This window comes from Mixophyes fleayi, chromosome 5 (assembly GCF_038048845.1).
Source record: "Mixophyes fleayi isolate aMixFle1 chromosome 5, aMixFle1.hap1, whole genome shotgun sequence".
Taxonomy (NCBI): domain Eukaryota; kingdom Metazoa; phylum Chordata; class Amphibia; order Anura; family Limnodynastidae; genus Mixophyes; species Mixophyes fleayi.
In genome coordinates this window covers 184,120,916-184,140,301 of record NC_134406.1, presented here as the reverse complement: position 1 = coordinate 184,140,301, position 19,386 = coordinate 184,120,916, and the positions used below count along the sequence as shown (strand labels likewise).

Sequence of the window (19,386 nt, the reverse complement as noted above, 5' to 3'; positions counted from 1 at the left end):
AAAAACACATATAAGACATAATTGCAAAATATATTAAATATACATGTACAAATCATGAAATAAAATAGCTGCAATAAGCAAGAAACAATGAAAGCTATGTAGCTTGTATAAATGTTCTGAAGAAACCTATTTGTTGGCATCTATTTCTCTGCTTATCATTTATGGAATAAAAAAGGTCTAATATTTAAATTGCCTGTAGTCCTATTGGATGGTGATCATTGTTGATATACATTTACATTTCTTCGAAACGATGCAATTGTGACCTACATAAGAGGAATCCAACAAGTAGATTTCTTCAGAACATTCATACAAGTACCATTTATATTTACATCATGTTAATTTTTATACATATCCTTTGATCAATTAAAGTGCTGTATTTTGTCAACTGTTTGGTTTACATTAGCTGGATAACAAATGGGGATTCACACATTCTCCTTACAGCTGCATTACTGGCATACTTGCCAACTGTCCCGAAGTGTGCTGGAGACTCCCGGATTCCTGGTGGGTCTCCCGGACTCCCGGGAAAGTATGGCAGCCTCTCGCATCTGCCCAGTTCCTAGTGAAGTGGGCAGAATTAGATCCAAAATGCTGCGATTCCCAAAGAATCACCCCCCCGCAGTAAAATTACGCATTTGCATCATTATGTCATGTGGGCGGGGACAAAAGGATGCAATTTTCTGAGCCCCGCTCACCTTTCCCCGGCAGCTCCCGGACCAAGTATGGTTATTGGTCAATATTGATGCCACAATTTTTATTGCATGAACTGCTTAGATTATTGTTACCATGTCAGGAGTTATATTTTCTGATAGTTTCAGAACATTACTTCCCTCTTTTTTCTTTGCTCCTTGAGTTACTTGTATTTTATAGATTAGACTTACAGTGCACCAATCAGATCTATTTTGTGTTTTCATACATATCTATGGAAGCTAGGTTACTCTATAAAAAGATGAGTGGAGAGGGGTGTGGTGAGAGATGATATAATTTGCAATTGCATATCAAAGAGATAGGCTGATAAAATGGGATCAAGCAGAGGGCTGTCTCAGGTTCGACAGAGACCACTGGAGCATGTGAAGGGGAATAGTTGACACAACTGCCAGTTCTATAGTAACCCAACACCCTGGTACCAGGGGGAGTGCCATTGGGCCATATGGGCTGCATAGTCATATGGGATACACAGGCCTCCAGCTTTTCCTGGTCTTTGTAGAATGCGAACATTTAGACAGGATCTTTTTCCAGGTCAGACAAATTGCATCATCAACTGCTGAATAAAGGAAGAGGTTACAGAAGGGATTCTTATGGGTAGTGTACAAAGGAGATATAGCAGTCCCTGGACCATTTTTAACTTAATTCAGGTAACGCAGTTCATCAGGAAGTAAACATTCTATTCCTCCATTTCAGATCTCTCTTAATGCATGTCAACAAACGGGAGTAAACAGCAGAGAGAGAGAGAGAGGGTCAGTGATTCTGGCAAAGTAAATACCTAAGTACTTAATTTTGGTGGGTTGCTACCTGGTAGAAAAATTGAGTCTTATGAGTTTCCTAGTATGAGAAAGGATAAAGGAGTCTAAGATTTTAATTTTGGTCGCGCTAATTTTGTAATTGGATAAATAAGACAACCACTGTATCTCCTCAAACATATTGCAAAGGGAGATTAGTGGATTTGTAATCAAGAACATTATGTGATCCACGTATAGGGCTATTTTATGCGTGTGGATGTCCACTTTGATATAAGAATCTCTGGATTCAGACTAAACCTAGCAGGCCAATGGTTCAATTACTAGGGCGAAGATAAGAGGCAATAAAGGACTTCCCTGCCTGATGCCGTTTTTCATAAAGAAGTAGTGTACCCATTTACTCGAACATAGGGATTATAATACAGGGACAGTGGAATTATTTTTATACAATACCTTCATACATCAATGCTGTCCCAACTTTCATATAGTTAGGTGCATATTAAATCCTACTAAAAATAAATGAATAGAATAAAATAAATGCTTCAAAGTTTTCAGCCTACAGTGTTAGAAAAAGAATTGTGCTAGGTTTGCCTTGTCTATCATTAGTTGGACGACTCTTTCGTGTTATGAAGTATTCAAAAAAATAAAGTGGGTCTCGGGTCAGATTAATGCTGGGAGACAAAGCACTGAAATATTGAGAAATTAGGTGACACACAGGTGCCTTGTGTGCCTGTGATTTTAAGCCCAGGAATATGGATGCAGTATTAAGCTTTCATGAGACAGGAATTCTATCATATCCCCCAAAAGGGATTAATTCCTTACCTGGTCTTCCTGGGTTTTTTTTGGGTTTTTTTTAAATTCAACTGTATACCTTTGAGATTACGGAGACTAAAAGGCTATTGGGATTAAATACTGTTCTTGTTTTCAGTGTTCTAAGACAAAGTTGCATAATTTTTCACACTTCTTAATGCTACAACATGGCTGTGTGGAAGGGCAAACTATAGTCAGGTGAGGTGATTTACCAGTAACTCAGGGTTAGCCTTCCTGCCCCATGCACAGTTCAGTCTGTGTAAGCTAAGGTGCCCACACGCGCAACATTTTTTTTCCTAGCAATGCATCATATTTGATATGATCTTCAGATTATTATTAGGTATATAGAACACAATGGGTATTTATTGAAAGGATTATGCACGTTGAACAATTGTGCTTAATATTTGAAGCTGTGTTGCTCTGTGTGAATATCATCTTAATTAAGTACTATTATCCATACTTGCCAACTCTCCCGGAATGTCCGGGAGACTCCCGAAATTCGGGTAGGTGCAGGCAGGGAGGCGTGGTTGGTGGGCGGGAGGCGGTGAATCAAAAATGCCATTTTGTCGCGGGGCAGAGCCAAAATGACGCAAGTTACCGTGCGCCGCCCCTCCCACCAACCACGCCCCCCTGCCTGGGATCTCCAGGAAGGAAATTACCAAAGGTTGGTAAGTATGCTATTATCTGTATATTATCTGTATATGTGCACTATGGGGCATATTTATCAAAGTGTTAAAAAAGCCCTATGGCTTTTTCGTCAGCAAGAGGGCTATTTTTCACCTTGCTCTATACATTAAGGCAGAGGTGTTTAACCCCAGTCCTCAGGAGCTACAGGTCACGTTTTCAGGACTTCTGTCTGTAGACACAGGTGGGATAAATAGGGATCCAGCCAAGTAGATTATTTCACCTGTACATGATTAAAGAAAGCTCTTGAGGACCGAGTTTGGACACTTCTGCATTAAGGGATCACCGCTGGTGATAGCTTCACAGGCATCACAGAAGTACAACAAGATGATGATAGCAGAATAACATTGTAAAAATGGTTTATTATTTGAATAAAGCATTTTTTTTCCAATGCTTAAAGCTTTGTAATTCTTCTTATTATCTAATTATTTGTTTTACAATTTATTTATTTTTATTGTGGTCCTGAAAGCCCAGTACACAAGTGATTTTGTTATCAGAATTGGTGATAAAAATAAAATAAAAAAATCATACCCATCACCCATTATTTTTTTAAATATGCTGTTGTATTACTTGCAGAATGTGTACAAATTGTTAAATGACTGTTGTAAAAAAATATTTAGCTTAAAATTCATATAATCATTGAATGTGCATAACAAAACACAACGAAGGCAGTTCTAAGCAGTAGTCCAAACTCATTTACATAATAAAATGAAAAGAGAGAATATTTGATTAAACATAATTAAAGTATAGCCACTAAATAGTACTAAGAACATAAACAGTTGAAAAAAAAATCTAAATCATAACTTATTATCGTTTTTTTATTTATATAGTGTCAGTATACTCAACAGCACTATAACATTTTCAACTTACAGTATACTCTCGTTTTAACTAGAGGCTTTGTCCATGGGGGCGTTTGTTGATTACAGAAAATCTCTGAGTTTATACTCAGATCCTAAAACACTGCATATGAAAGGGCGTGCTGAAATATAATGTATTTCAATTGGAGAACATTTTTATTGAGTGCTTTAGATACTTGTACAAATCGCTGCTGTCAGAAAAAACCACTTGAGCGATTAAATTGCTTGCGTCTCTGTTGAGCGAATGATTTGCGTCAATCAGACGATGCACTTATACATGGAGTGAAAGGAGCACATGTGACACCACCTTTAGTGCAGCAAGTGATAGGTTTACATGTTGTTTTAACATCAAAAAGAAAATGAATAAAAACTTGTGTAAATTACCTTATCAATTATATTACAAATACTGTAAATGACATCTTCTTTAAAGCTTTGATAGGGAATCTAGCAAACACACTACTATATTATAATACTACACACACACTATACCGTATGCTATTATTTTTTCTTCCGCTCAGCAGTGTTACCATAAAGCTCTAGTGGGCATTTTCACACAAAGGGTCAACCTACTGGTCATGAATTAAAGAACAACTAAATCCAACAATTTATTGAAAACACCATTTATCAGTCTTTAGACTCATACTCCCCTTATTCCCTCACATGAAATGGATTTATACTATATTATTGTGGAGTTCCCTGTGAGCTTTACAGGACTTGTCTTACGTAGCATGTGGGTTAAATGCAAGATTTTGATGATTATACTTATATGTTTTGTATAGACTTATGAGCCATTTTCTGGACAAATATGTTAAGGACGGTAATATTATGACTTACCACCAACTAGTAGGAGCCTCTGTGTCTCTCACTTTATTAGCTCAATAAATGACAGACTTTATACTGTAACATTTCTGCACTTATTAGTGAGAGTAAAATCTACATGTGTAAGTCATTGATTTATTTTTCTATCTAGTTAAATGATTCAGTCTTACTTTATACAGCTTTGCCTAAAAGAAAAGTGTTAAGGAGCATCCCCCATATCTATAACATACAGCAAACACATACCACATAGCCGAATTGGTGAACTGCCGGTGTATAATTGCAAACATTTCTAAACAACATTACTGTTGCCAAGTCCATCATTCAGAGTAAGTTTTCTTCAAGGCTGATATAAGTTCAGCCGCCATATCCCAATATAAGAATGAGAACAAGCATGAAAGATTAACTCAGTAATATGCAGGATTTTATATCTATTAATTTTAAGCCTTTTATCCAATCGTGGGCTTACTTGTTCTTTAAGGACAAATGTGGCTACATTGGGTTGTTTTTGCCAAGCAATTATCACTGTTGCTCAGTTATGTTGGGTCTTGAATTGTTACAAAATGATCTGTTGCTCTGATCTGTCCCCAGGAACATTAATTGGACACATTTTAATAAAAAAACATTTTTATTTTTTCAGCACCCTGGCTATCTCCATTCTGAGATGGCGATAGCAATAAGAAGAACAAGTACCGCCCGCTGTAAATGATAAATAGGCCAATTAGGATAAAGAGGACCCCAGTGACAGTCTTCAATGGCCAGGAGGCTTAAAACAGATAAGGAGAAACTCTACATCTGGCAAAAACTCTAATTTTTGCCAGATTTAGGGCTTTTCGCCCTTTAATAAATAGACCACTAAATCTTGTATGCATCATGTAAAAGGAATAAAACCTCGGTCTCAGACTATTTGGATCTTGAACAATATTTCAAGTTGACAGCATAATATAAGAAGACATATTTCAATTGTATGTTACATTGCAGTAATTTCTATCCAAGGTTCATGCAGCACTTTGGCTATGTTCCCAGAATTCAGACACCAAAAATACATTAGCAAAGTATTTCAAATGTGAGAATGCTAACAAGACACGGGTACAAATTGGTGTGATAAGATCTTTTGTCAGGCATTAGAACTGTATTCCATGACACACCAAACAATTATATTAAATTATAAAGGTTTAACTTGAATATTATTTAGTCCTCACAAAAAGCAATTCTGTAGCCACCATTGGTGTTTCCAGCTCCATAAAGAACTGTCCGAGCTACTCGCTCTACATCTATATTCAGGGAGTCATACTTCAAAAAGTAGTAAACATTATTCAATATGTAATTGCACCGTAAGCATTATTTCACATTAATATTTGCCAAGTATAAGATACAATAATAGATTTTATATGCCACACTGTAACACAAACCTAAGCAGGCACAGAAAACATATGAAAAAGGGATACATAGAGATCACAGTTGTTCAAGAACTGCTAAAAAGTTTTCTTATGCAGATTGAGCTACATATAGGTATTGGGCATTTAATTGTTGGTATCACTAACATATTGATGAATGAATATCCCTGGAAAGAAGGCATGGAAGGTGCACGCATATACTAAAGTAGGATTGTTGTTTAATGGAGGCATACATCTAAACATACACTTAACAGACTATCAACCATGCATTACGCATTCATATGCAATTATGTGCCCCAGCGGTCATTGCCACAAATGCATCCTATGCAGTATCAGGCCTATGGCCTTTATTTGTACCAGATGTCCTCCTTTAGAACATACACTACATGGCTAAAAGTATGTTAGCACCCTTTTATTTAGTGTGTTTGGTCATTTCAGCCACACCCATTGCTAACAGGTGCATAAAACCAGGTATATAGCTATGCAATCTGCATTGTCAAATATCAGCAGTACAATGAGTCACACTGAAGAGCTCAGTGTCTTTCCATGTGGTCCTGTCATAGGATGCCACCTTTTCAACAAGTCAGTTCATCAATTGTCTGCCCCACTAGAGCAGCCATGGTCAATTGCAAGTGCCTCAGTAGAGCTCATTTGGCTGAATGGATACAAAACTGTGTTTGCGTGGGTTTCCTCCAGGTGCTCCAGTTTCCTCCCACACTCCAAAAACAAACTAGTAGGTTAATTGTCTGCTATTAAATTGCCCCTAGTCTGTCTGTGTGTGTGTGTGTGTGTGTGTGTGTATGTTAGGGAATTTAGACTGTAAGCTCCAATGGGCAGGGACTTATGTGAGTGCGTTCTCTGTACATCGCTGCGGAATTAGTACCATTATATAAATAGCTGAGGATGATAATAGCCATGTTACTAAATCTAATCTAAAGCCTTTCCAGAAAAGTGGAGGCTGTTATTGCAGCAAAGGGAGATCAACTCTATATTAATTCCCATGGTTTTGGAATGAGGTGCTCAACACACTCATATGGATGTGATGTTTAGGTGTCCGGCTACATTTGGCCTTGTAGTGTATCTGAACATCCTGATGTTCACGTACAATTGACACATGAATGACAAACTTCCATGAAATTGAACGTTCTTTCTCCAATTCATTCCCATGATAACATTGTGTCTAGCAAGTGATTAGATCACAAAACATTAATTTAAAACTTGTCTTTAATTTAAGAGCTAATTTTACAAACAGCTGAACTCTTTCACAGAGTTTCTCTTGGAATTTAACTAAATCTATGAAGTCACTGGAACAGAGTAATGGTTGATCACCTGTTTGTTTCACTAAATGTAATAAAGTCACCACTTATCCTACTCTGCTGAGTGCTGTCTCATTAATATATATACAGGGTGGTCTCTTGCACACTGTATCCATTCATTGTATAGAGACTATACATTTGTCAAACATCCGTTGACATCACATACGGTCCGGACCAGGCGTGGTGTTCCACAGGGAGACAGTCTTCAGTAACCATTTAGTGACCAGATAAGTAATATTACCTTTATTTTATTGTAAGGGTTTTTAACCATTGGTGTAATAAACATTATTTTTTTAGACTACTCCACACGTGTGGCCACTTGTTGTTCCTCCTTAGGTTTATTCTCCTTTCCACAATGCATATGAGGTTAAGTGATATCACTGAAGCAGACTGAATAGTGATAAGAGAGGATTTTATACAGATAAGCTCTGTTTAATTTATCAATTGTATGTAGCTTATATTTGTGAATTTTATAATTATTTGCATATATATATATATATATATATATATATATATATATATATATATATATATTATCAGGAGGCACTCAAATAGTTTATTTCATTGCAAATAAGATCTATGTTTCAGCCCTTTGCTTGTAGCCCAAAGCTTTGATGTTCTTTTTGTATCCCTTATTGGAATTGCAGGGAGACTGAAGATGAGTGCCTTCATTGTTGCTATTATATATAATACATACATAAACACATATTACACACATACGTATACCCACCCTTACTTATCCACCTATTTTTGATTGTCTGTGCCAGCTGTTATGAAGAAGTTGCTTGATTCTAAGAATAATGGATTCAGTATGGATGGAAATAAATGATATCTGAGAGCTTAACAAATAACATGCTTAATATAAGTTTTGCCTCCATCAGCAGAATAGTTGGAAATGAATTGCCTTCTATGATTCACTTTACACATAAGTAACAAATTCCCAAGCTGTTTAGGGGGAAATGAAGAAAGGCAACAAATAAGCAACAGACTCATATCTCTGCTGCAAGATGGTCTTTCCTAACTCATTCAAATTAAATCGTCCTTCTCTCCAAGCCTCAGTACATATGCATGATACTGGAATTAATGTTAGGTTTATGCAACAGATGTATCCCATGCAGGCAGGCGCCCTTTTGCCATTTGCTGCTCTGGTTTTTGGGCTGAGTGAGCAGGACGGATTAAGTACAGTACTATAAAAGTTACAGACGGACAGACTCTAATGGTGCCAAATTAGCATAAGAAAAGAAAGTGCCTCAGTCTTTGAGCAGTGGGCAATGCATCTCATTAAAGGCAACTGAATAACCATTATTTGGTCCCCTTCTGAATACTTCTGGCAGGAATACAAGAGAGTGTGTGTGTGCGTTTGCTTTCTTGGCCCAGGCTTCCCAGCTTCAGGGTAAATAGCTCCCTTCTATGGCTGTGCACCTGCAACTGACTGCTTCATTTTGATTTGGTCTCCCGCTGTGAAAATGTAGCTTCTTCAAGCATATACAAGCCCTGCCACGCAGTTCATAAGTAAATTATATTCAAGGATGTCAGTGGTGACCTAAAAATGACAAGTCTTTCGCAAACTATCTGCTTGCTGTTACTACTAGTCCACTGACCGATAAAGCAGACACTTTGCTTGCTACTGTTTTGCATATGTTCATTAGAAATCAAAAGAAAATTGCATGAAGATTCCTAGGTGAATTAAGCACATATGTGACAATGTAAGATTCCCATTGATCCATTTAAAAGATTAAAATAAGGTTGACTAAAAATTGCTTTATAAGTCCAGAGAAAAAAGCAAAGTTGTGACCTAATTAGCACTCCAGGTACATATGAATAACAATTTTAATAAGTTGAATTTTTATTGGTATGCATTAACAATGATATATAAAAGGTATATCACTAAATTAAAACAAGCAAAATATTAAAAAGATAGTGTTGAAAGGATAGAAATTAAAATTAAGTGACCCTGTGGTGGAGCCGATCTTCACATATATCACATTCCCAAAATGAGAGTCTGCTGATAGTGAATCTCTTGTGGGTATATATATAGATTTAGTAATTCGAGTTCATTTAGAAATTGCTCTGCAGATGCTGCCAAACACTGCCTATTGCTCATACAATCTCAGTATGGTAGAATGCATTAGCTAGCAATGCAACCAAGTCCCATGCAGAAAATACCATGTAAAAATTAATGTACACTGCATAATTAGTACAAAATTGTAATTCATAATAATAATAAATATATATATATATATATATATATATATATATATACATACATATACACACACACACACATACTTCTTTATAATCAATGGCTAACAGCTAACATAATATTGTCATACAATGACACAACAGGTGCACAAATAGTAACCAATAATATATACAATAATTATCCTATACACAGATAGTTGATACATGTAACAATATTAAGCAATGTCATACTGATTAGCATTATATATCACTCAGAGGCAATGTATCAATTATTTCACTAATCACTGTTAATATAACACTATCAATAGTTTGATTGATTTCACAAACCTGATGTAAAGAGCACACATGTAGACAACAAACAGGTATACCGCACATTAATTATTTTATCATTAACATGATTGAAAAAGCCACTATGCAATAGAAAGGCACAGTGCGCCAAATACTAAAACACAACAGGTCGCTGACAATATTATGAAATGTATAAAACCCATAGGGGGGTAGCCGAACAATTGAATACCCCCCATAAAGTCTATGTGTGATATGTGTGTTCTTTACCTAATAGGCTGTGTTGCAGACATTAACAGAGACTAGGAGAAAGGTTTCCATCTTTCTATAATATGCACTAGAAACAGGAGTTACAATTTTCATAAATGCTCCCATTTTAAATGCAAGCATGAAAAATGTAATATCACAATTAGTGTAACTACACAAAATTACCCTTAATGTCCCCACACAAGCCACTATTTTATTTACAATATAATCATATTTGATGAGCCAATATAATTGTTGCTGTGTGTGGTACATGCATGATCTAAAACTAAGCCTTTCAATCCAAAAAATTGTTTAAAAATGCAATCGCCCACTTTTGATAATTTTAACCACCTATTTCCTGTAGCTATATAAACTGCTTTGTGTGTGAGAAGTTAAGTTAGTGTAGATCCTTTTCTACTGCTCAGAAGTATGTTTATAATTTGCACAATTCATTGAATGAAAATATCTTCAAATAATAATTATGTTTTTTATTTAAAATGCAAGTGTTGCAAATCATAGCCACAACATAACCACCCTATTAACAGTCCAGTATATAAATATTCATCCTTCTCATTGCAATATTATTTTCTTGCACCTATTTTACTAAATGTCCCACAGTAATGGTCTCAACACTGATTAAATGTAAATGGTAGTCCGATTTCTTGTAACATAAAACCTTTATAGCATTACCAATGGTCTAAGTCACATAATGCGAGTGAAATGTGCTAATTATTTTACAAAATGATCTAATGTGACTTGTATGATTTTTTTGCAGACATTTCTATGCTTTACCAGACACATACACAAATCACCATGTGAATAAGAAGAAGGAAAAACAGTATTTAGAAACAAGTCTTTTAGGTCCAAGTTGGGACAATGTTACTGTTTCGTAAACCTACTTTCAGTTTGGCTAATTATTCAGCCTTTCAGAATGTACAATGTTAAATGAGGCTTTTCTATGTAGGGATGGGCTTTCTTTGCTATGCACATAGAAAATAAAAGCTTTAAAAAAAAAAAAAAGAAAAGAAAAAAAGAAGATATACAGCAGACAGGGTTTGCTGGATAGAATACAAAAAGCCCTCTTTTTATTCTTGGTGAAAAGGCTGATCACCACGGAGAGCAGATGGAGTTTACGTGACTCAGTAATGCATTAGCTGCCACACGTTCATCTGCATGTCCCAGAGCAACACATACAAAGTGGGTGCACAGATGAAATCTGCCATCTTACCTAAATACAGCAAATGTAGAGCCTGCCGTTCTCTCCACTTACTGGCAGCGTTCTTTAAATTTGTAAACCTTATTGTACTGGGACACCCTGTGCCTTAAATTACTATCATTTATAACTTCCACAGACTGTGTGAGAAAAACTGTATTAAATAATACTATTGTGCTAAACGCATTCTACTAAAGTCCATATTATAAATAGCCCTTTTCTTTGCTGTTAAGAAACCCATTGGATGACATGTTGTGACACCTCTGAACCCAGTGACTTATTTAAGAAAGTAATACACCTTTGTATACAATATCCCTGCGCAAAAATGGAATTGTGTGATAATGCAGTATTGCAGTGTAGTGTGATGTGCACATATTATATGTGTTAACACATAGTGGTCAGCTTTATTGGCTATGAGTGAGCCGGTGGAGGAGGATTGCAATGACGTCCATTACACACCAGTGTTGTTTGCTGTCAGATTGCTATGGTCATTTTAGTAAGTTACCACCACTCTTAGTGCCTACCAAGCAAAATACCATGTTTATCCATGACACAAACTTCCCTATACAGCTCCGCACATAAAGTATAAAAGTTATGAATTTGTGACTTGTGCCCTACAGGCTATAGTTAAAAGCTGATTAAATAAAATGATTATTTATTTAGGTGAATTGTGTCTCAATTGTCTCTTTTTCTCTTAAACTGCCTGATGCCATGGTTCATGGGGGGGGGGGGGGGGTTGTTTCCAATGCACAATCTCCCTGGAAAATCTCTCTGGTAAGCATAAACCTGTGTTTCTTACCGTTGGCAAAATACACAGAGAGATATGGAACAATAAAACTTCTAAAGAGGTCATTCATGTTCCTAAACATATACATTAGAGAATTACTGGGTTCCTTTTTTACCCTCTTTAAATAATTAATTTTTTACATACAAGACAGATGTATTGGCTCAGTTTGTTAAAGCTGTATAAATTTCTATAGCATATAGTTGTGTTGACTCCGGACCATTATTACATATTTTATATACAAAAAATAAAATCCATCAAATCCCATCACCTTATTTGCATCAAAACTCAGCACCTACATGTCAAATAAACAATTTCTAGCAGTGAATAACATTTAATCAATGATAATGTAAAATAATAATAAAAAACCCCCAGTAAATAAAGAACTGAAATCTCTCCATGCTCCATAAATTGATGTTATCAGGCTGAACAGACACTAATTTACATAAGTAGTGAAGGAGTTCCACATGATTTGCATTAAAACAGATCTCTGTTGCTCAGATAACAGGACCCAACATGCAAATCTCTGAATTTTGATTGGAGGGTTGTACTCATTTGCTACATAATCTGACATTCCTCAGAGGGTATCACTAACCCAAGCCCTGCGTTTGTTTCGGAGGTAACGACTTACATTGTTAAAATGTTATTTAATTCCAGCACCCTGTGCTGAAATAAAGCTTGCTGACCTCAATGCAAACTGGAGTTAAGCTTATGTGTTTAACTGCTTGAATCCTATCTAGTGGAGATAAAGCTACTGTCTGGATCACTCTCTGACACCTCAATGGAATCCTATTACGACCCTTTCACTGCCACATATTACATTCACACGTTCAGTGAATTATCTTTAAAGTTCTTGAATACTAGGCCCAGTACTATCCAGAATGACACATTTCTTCTCTTATTTGTCCAAGATATTTCTCCCTCTGCTGCATTTTCCATTTTTATGTTAAACTAGATAATTCTATAGAGCAAAAATTACTTTTCCTAAATTATACACTCAATACACCTCCCATTATATTGTTATGCTACTGGTACACTAGTTGATGATTTATGCATCTAATGTTTAAAGGATTTGATGTATTTATATTATTTGGTGTCAATGTTGTGGCAGATGACAGACGTCGTCTCTGTAGCTCTCTCCATACAATGTGATTTCCTAGCACAAAGTATTTTTACACTGTGATCATGTATGACTTATGGATTTCAACCGGAGATGAAAGCAAATGTCCTTGTATTTTTAAATCCCTATTAGAAATTCATCTATGGAGAGAGACCATTAGATTATTTGTCGGTTGACGATACATAACAGCCTATATATAGCAAATAAATAGACATGGGACAAGGGGAGCATAGCAGAAAATGTTGGCCCCATGCTGCCTGCAACACATCAATACTTCAGGGCCAGTAGGGAAATTTAGCATTTGTGCCAATCAAATCTGTAACCTTTGTGAAACAACCAACAACTGGGCTGACAATTGTGATGTTTCTTTTCTTTAATGATGAGGACACCTGTCTTACTGGCATCAGCAAATCATTTCTCAAGTCAACAATGAATAGCTGTAGTTGTAAACATCAGACAAGATTGATGGAATCCAATTCTATAGTTTCTCCATCACCTCTATTATTCTTGTTAGAGTACAGGGTTGATAGGTCCCCAGTGGGATAAGCTCTATAGAGCAGCACTGCTATGCCACCTTTAGGCCTATGAACATAGCAAATTAACTTTCCCCGTAACAATTATTCTCCTAATTAGAATTACATTCATTACGGGCCTGACGTAACCTAGAGAGACTGCTCTACTGTCCAAGGTACAGCTAAACACAAACTCAACGAGAATGGGGAAGGTCATGCAAGCATGTCATGGACGCAGAGTGCATTTGGTAATGTGCCATCTAAATGCTGTTACGCCGAGTATCACATAATATTTATTTATTTTCAATCTTCAATGATCAAAATTGTAAATTGCAACTTACAGAAAAAAGAAATCTGATGCTTCATTCAACAATATAAACACATTACAGCAAAGTGCAACGGACTGTACTTCCATATACATAAACCAGAACAAGAGACACATGGGTGAAGGAGAAGGGGCAGACATGAGACAGAGGGTAGACAGGGCCCTGTTTGTGAGAACAGTCTCCCGGACAGGTGGGGGGGTATATAAACCATGGGGAAACTGCTACAGTTACCACACAAAGCTGTAAACCGAAAAAGTGAAGCAGGTAAGTAATACTATATACTATAGACATTTTCTGTATGAGTACATGTTATTATGTTATTAATAATAATATCAACAATAACATTAACCTATGGATTCTTCTGTACTGTTGATATATAGAAAAATCAAAGCTAAATAGTTAATAAAGAAAAAGAAAGATTAAAGATTATATACACTTGATATTCTACAACAAGTCTGCTTATTCACTGACTTATCATTTATTTGCAGTACAAAACGATCAAACATTAGTCACAATCATTTCCTTCTGGTGGGTAAACTCAGGGATCTAGGACCCAAATGATAAGAAGGAGCCTGTAGTATGTTTTTAACAGCTGTGAGAAACTCTGGATTCTCACATCTTCTGAACCAGTTAAGGTGTGTTAATATTTAATCAGGCAAATATCAAAAGAATAACTTCATTTCACTTTGCATGAGATTGCCAACGCAAACATGTGGGCATGGTCGGGGTGTGCAGTTATGAGGATTAGGTAACAATATAATCTGTTATCATTTCAAACTCTGGTAACTAGATCAAATACAAAACCAAAATTGCTGCTTCCCAAAAAAACTTCAGAGCTGTATAGCACTGATCTTCCAGTGCAGTGGTGGGCAACAGGCGGCCCAACGAGCATTCACCTGCAGCCCCCAGCCGGCTGCTTCCAATCTGACTTATTCTCTCCTTTGTTATAGAGCAAAGACTAACACTGAGGGGGCAGCAGACAACCAAATCACATTACATCCTCTGCACAACGCAAGAAGGTCACGCAGCATAACATAGGAGGAGGAAGGATTGCAATGTGAGAACAGTCGCTAATAGAACTAGCTGTAAAAGTAAGTGAAGATGGAGGAGACACGTATACGCTATGCCCACTCAATATAGTGTTTATTTTACTGTGGTGTATCAGAGTGGGCATGAGACGGCGTGTGCCATTGGTCTCAAATAAACAAGCCCCATCTGTTTTACTGTTCTAAGCGCTGCACAGTGTTGAATGGAATATGGGCCTAGGTTTGTGTAAATAACAAGGCACAGCCTCTCTAATTATACCAATCAGTCAGAATAATTAAGGGAGGTACTCCAAATAGGTAAATAATAAGGGCCTACACATTGATGGACATTAGCACTTGACAAAGTCTCACTATCAGGGTGAAACGCGTTAGAGGACACAAGAAACTTTACCAAGAATCAGAAGCTAGGAAATGTTTTAAAAGATAACGTTGACCTGTGAACACAATCCGCATGCAGAAAGTGGAGGAAGAGATATACATTGGAACTAAGAGATAACTGCATTAACAGTGAACCAGCTACCCTATCACACCAAAGACTGAAGGGTTGATGTGTATATAGCTTGTTTTCATTACACAGAATGTAAGTGTACATCTGTTATTCTGTAACTTTTATTCAAACGTGAATGAACTTCATTATCTCCCTCCTCTCTGCTTGTTTATGTGGCACCTCTCGGACGGACCTTGAGAGCCCTGTAAGGGAATCAGCAACAGGGAATTAAAACTAGACCAACAACAGAAGCAGTGAGTGATATTGGCATTTACCTGATTGACAATTTGTATTCATCTAATTACATTTAAACCAAGATAGGATTCTGAGCTCCCAGTTGGAGGACATATAAAGACTATTTTCTACGTAAACTCTTTTGGCAAATCCTGCAGTTATTTATTCATTTGTAAAGTACATCACTTGCTCTATATCAGAGGCTGACATCATTTACAGCATAATTCTATTATCCACATCATATATTTCTGCTAGCCATGTCTTATGTAACTCATTGGGAAATTGTCATACTGTATCAGATTCTTACTATATAACATATAAGAAAAAGAAAGTAATGACCGATAAATATGGAAAATTAATAAGGCATTGCCTGTTGGTCAAAATGCATTTGTGCGCAATGGCTGCTTGTCTCTTTGGTGTTACCAAAAACTGATCAGTCTGACATTAACCATCATTAAAGGTCTATGTGTATATAAAGAGTAGGCCGAGTGATACACCAGTGACAACATCGCGCAGTCCAGTGTGACGCACAAGACATCTTAGATAAATCTGCTCCCTGATATGTTCTTAGGTTGTGAAGAGAAGTACTTTTTTTAAGGCAGATGTTAGGGTACATGTAAAATCGCATTGTACAGTACACTCGCGATAATCAGACTAAGGTGTAGTTGGAAGGTGCTTAATCTACACGCAAGACAAAGCACTAACATCTAGTAAGTGCAAACACAAAAAAGGTGGCAGCAATCATTTGAGCATGTGTGGAGTTCACAATAAAAAATGTTATAAGTGTGTATCTGCGTTACTACAATCACACAAGGGAATAAAGAGAAAAAATATTTTGCATAAAGCTTCAACATATATTTGTGCTGAAAAGACAGTGATCACATATGGTGACAATTAGAAAGTACTGAACCTACTGCACGAATATTGTTTCTCATTTGTTTGTAAGATATTGAATATAGACTTTTACGTACGGTGCAAAGAGCAGGAATGAAGAAGTACATTGTTCAATAACATGAGAAGAAAGGTGTATTTTGTCTCAACATTGGTTAAAATTGTGACTATAGGGTGTGCCAATCCATATACTCATATTCACTCATTTCAATAATCAACCTGTTGTATCCTCGGCAAAGGCATTTGCAGCTTTTCTCAAAGTTATGGTCTTATTGTCAATGTGCAAAGTCATCATGTAGTAGATCTGATTTATTTTACCTGTATAATACAGCTCACATCCAGCTTTTTTAATACCAATGGTGGAAAGAAGTGAAGTAAATGGGGATTATCAGAAAGGAGGGTACAATCTACTGATATTTTCTACTTTTACTCTACTCTAAGTATGAGTCATATACTGTTGTTTACAAAACACCCTTAATTGTTATTTTTTTGCTAGAGGAAACATATTATTTGCACTTATATAATTTGCAGTACAAGTACAGAAATGTAAAGGTACAACAGTAAATAGCTTTTATGCCTGTGATTTGGCAGTATATTAGTCACAAGAAAACGATATATTCCAGTTTTATAAAATAAAAGAAAGAAGCTCTCAGCTTGTGTTCAGTAGATATTATTCCATACTATTATATGAACAACTTAAGATCTAGCTACATAGGTGTTAAATACACTCACTGATCCTTATTTGTGATGGCAGCGAACCTCAGGATATTTACCAGTTATCATCTACCATACATATCCTCTATTTCCAATCATGTGCAAGCAGCATGAATGGCAAATTTGGTCTCTACAATCACACAAGCACTGGAATTCTCACATGACGTATACAAAGTAAGACAAGGAGTGTGTTGTGAAGTTACAAACAACAGTGTATCACATGTGTCCAGAAAGATTTGTAATATGCTTTTGTTGTTAATGTCCTTCATGACATGAATCTGCCCGGAGGACATTTCTGCTCATCACACATGAAGCATCTCTGGGCTCCATCTCACGGGCAATAGGAAGTGACTGCTTGTTTTATTAGGCTGTTACTTTGTGTTATTTCAAACCAAACATAAAAAAGTAAACTAGGCAACAATTGGACACAACTAAATTATATTAAACAGTAGCGCGGTTTACATTTTTATAGAAAAAAAGCAAAAGCAGTCCAACACACGTAACTCCACATACATAGTTCTTTGTTTATCTTTACAGCTCCCTGCCATCATAAGTGACATCCTATAGTGTGACTTTTTAAGCATGTTGCTTCAGGCCTAGCTCTTCTATGCTGGGAGGTAACTAAAAGATGACCGTGTGTCTATGTTATTTGGGGTTTTCAACAGCTTTTTATTATATCCTCTACTCCCTTAGGCTAGGTACACACAGGAGGTTTTACAGCCCATTATCGGGCTAATCACCCAATAAACAGCTGCTCCGCCACATATCGCGTTAGTGTGTATAATCTAGAGATGAGCGGGCTCGGATTCCGCTAATCCGAGCCCACCCGAACAGTGCGGATCCGAACGGGATCCGAGCACTGTTCGGATATTTCCGGCGGGCAAAAAAATGAAAACGAGGCTCTGTCGTCCAAGTCTCGCGTCGAATCTCGCGAGGGGTGGGAGGGAGGGCCCAGAACAATTCCATCTTGTACCTCTTTTTTTGGCATTATGTGCTCAAGCTACCTCGGTGCAACCTTTTGGCCTAAAAACAATATTGTGAGGTGTTCAGAATAGACTGGAAATTAGTGGAAATGATTGTTATTGAATGTTATTGAGGTTAATAATAGCGTAGGAGTGAAAAAAAAACCCCCAAAACTGGTTTTTAGCACTTTTTATGTTTTTTTCAAAATAAATCCGAATCCAAAACCTTAAATCCGAACCAAAACCTTTCGTCAGGTGTTTTGCGAAACAAATCCGAACCCAAAACCTCAAGCAAATCCGAATCCAAAACACAAAACACGAGACACCAAAAGTGGCCGGTGCACAAATCCATAGTATAATCACACGATGAACGACAGTCATTCCAAAGTGCCGATTGTCATTTCATTTGGTTGATCGTACTGTTTAATATTCACGTTCCAATTCTGCAGTGTGTATGCATGCACAATCTCCATAGAGTTTACAGAGTCATGGTCTTTGAGCAGATACTGGCAATGAACATGTCCCAGTGACTAAATGTAGAGAGTGCTGTAGCTGGAATACTTTGTTCTTTCGTTCTAAGACTGAATATTTTGTTTCAGAGAAATTTGTAAGGACAGGTATAACAAGACAGTTTTAATCCGTGTGATAGGTATGAATGAATGAGTGACAATTGTGCTGTCGTTCTCTAAACAACTAGAGGACCAGATGAAGAACACAGATCCGAAGGTAAATCATGTGTATTGTGTATGCATGAATCGGCAGACTGATCGGACCATCAGTCGTAAGAACAATCATTCTAGATAACAGATTGTATCGAAAAATTCTCCAGAAGTCGTACGATAGAGGTCACAGCTTCTGTGGATTCTCTGCAAGCTATGCCCTTGCTCTCGTCTTTTGGTTTGAATAGTGGGCAACACATTTTGAGAAAACATGAAGAATCTGCACGCCTTTCACATTATATCTCTTTGTTAACTGGCAATTTAATTTTATAGATCAACAATCCTGTCTGCAAGACCTTACACCTCCTTTC

General features: G+C 36.8%; 1 protein-coding gene across 1 annotated transcript in view; it reads right to left on the bottom strand.

The window, feature by feature from the left end:
* CDKAL1 (CDKAL1 threonylcarbamoyladenosine tRNA methylthiotransferase) overlaps positions 1–19,386 on the bottom strand; it is a 731,528-nt gene that overhangs the window by 72,030 nt on the left and 640,112 nt on the right. The gene's annotated exons all lie outside the window — the stretch shown is intronic.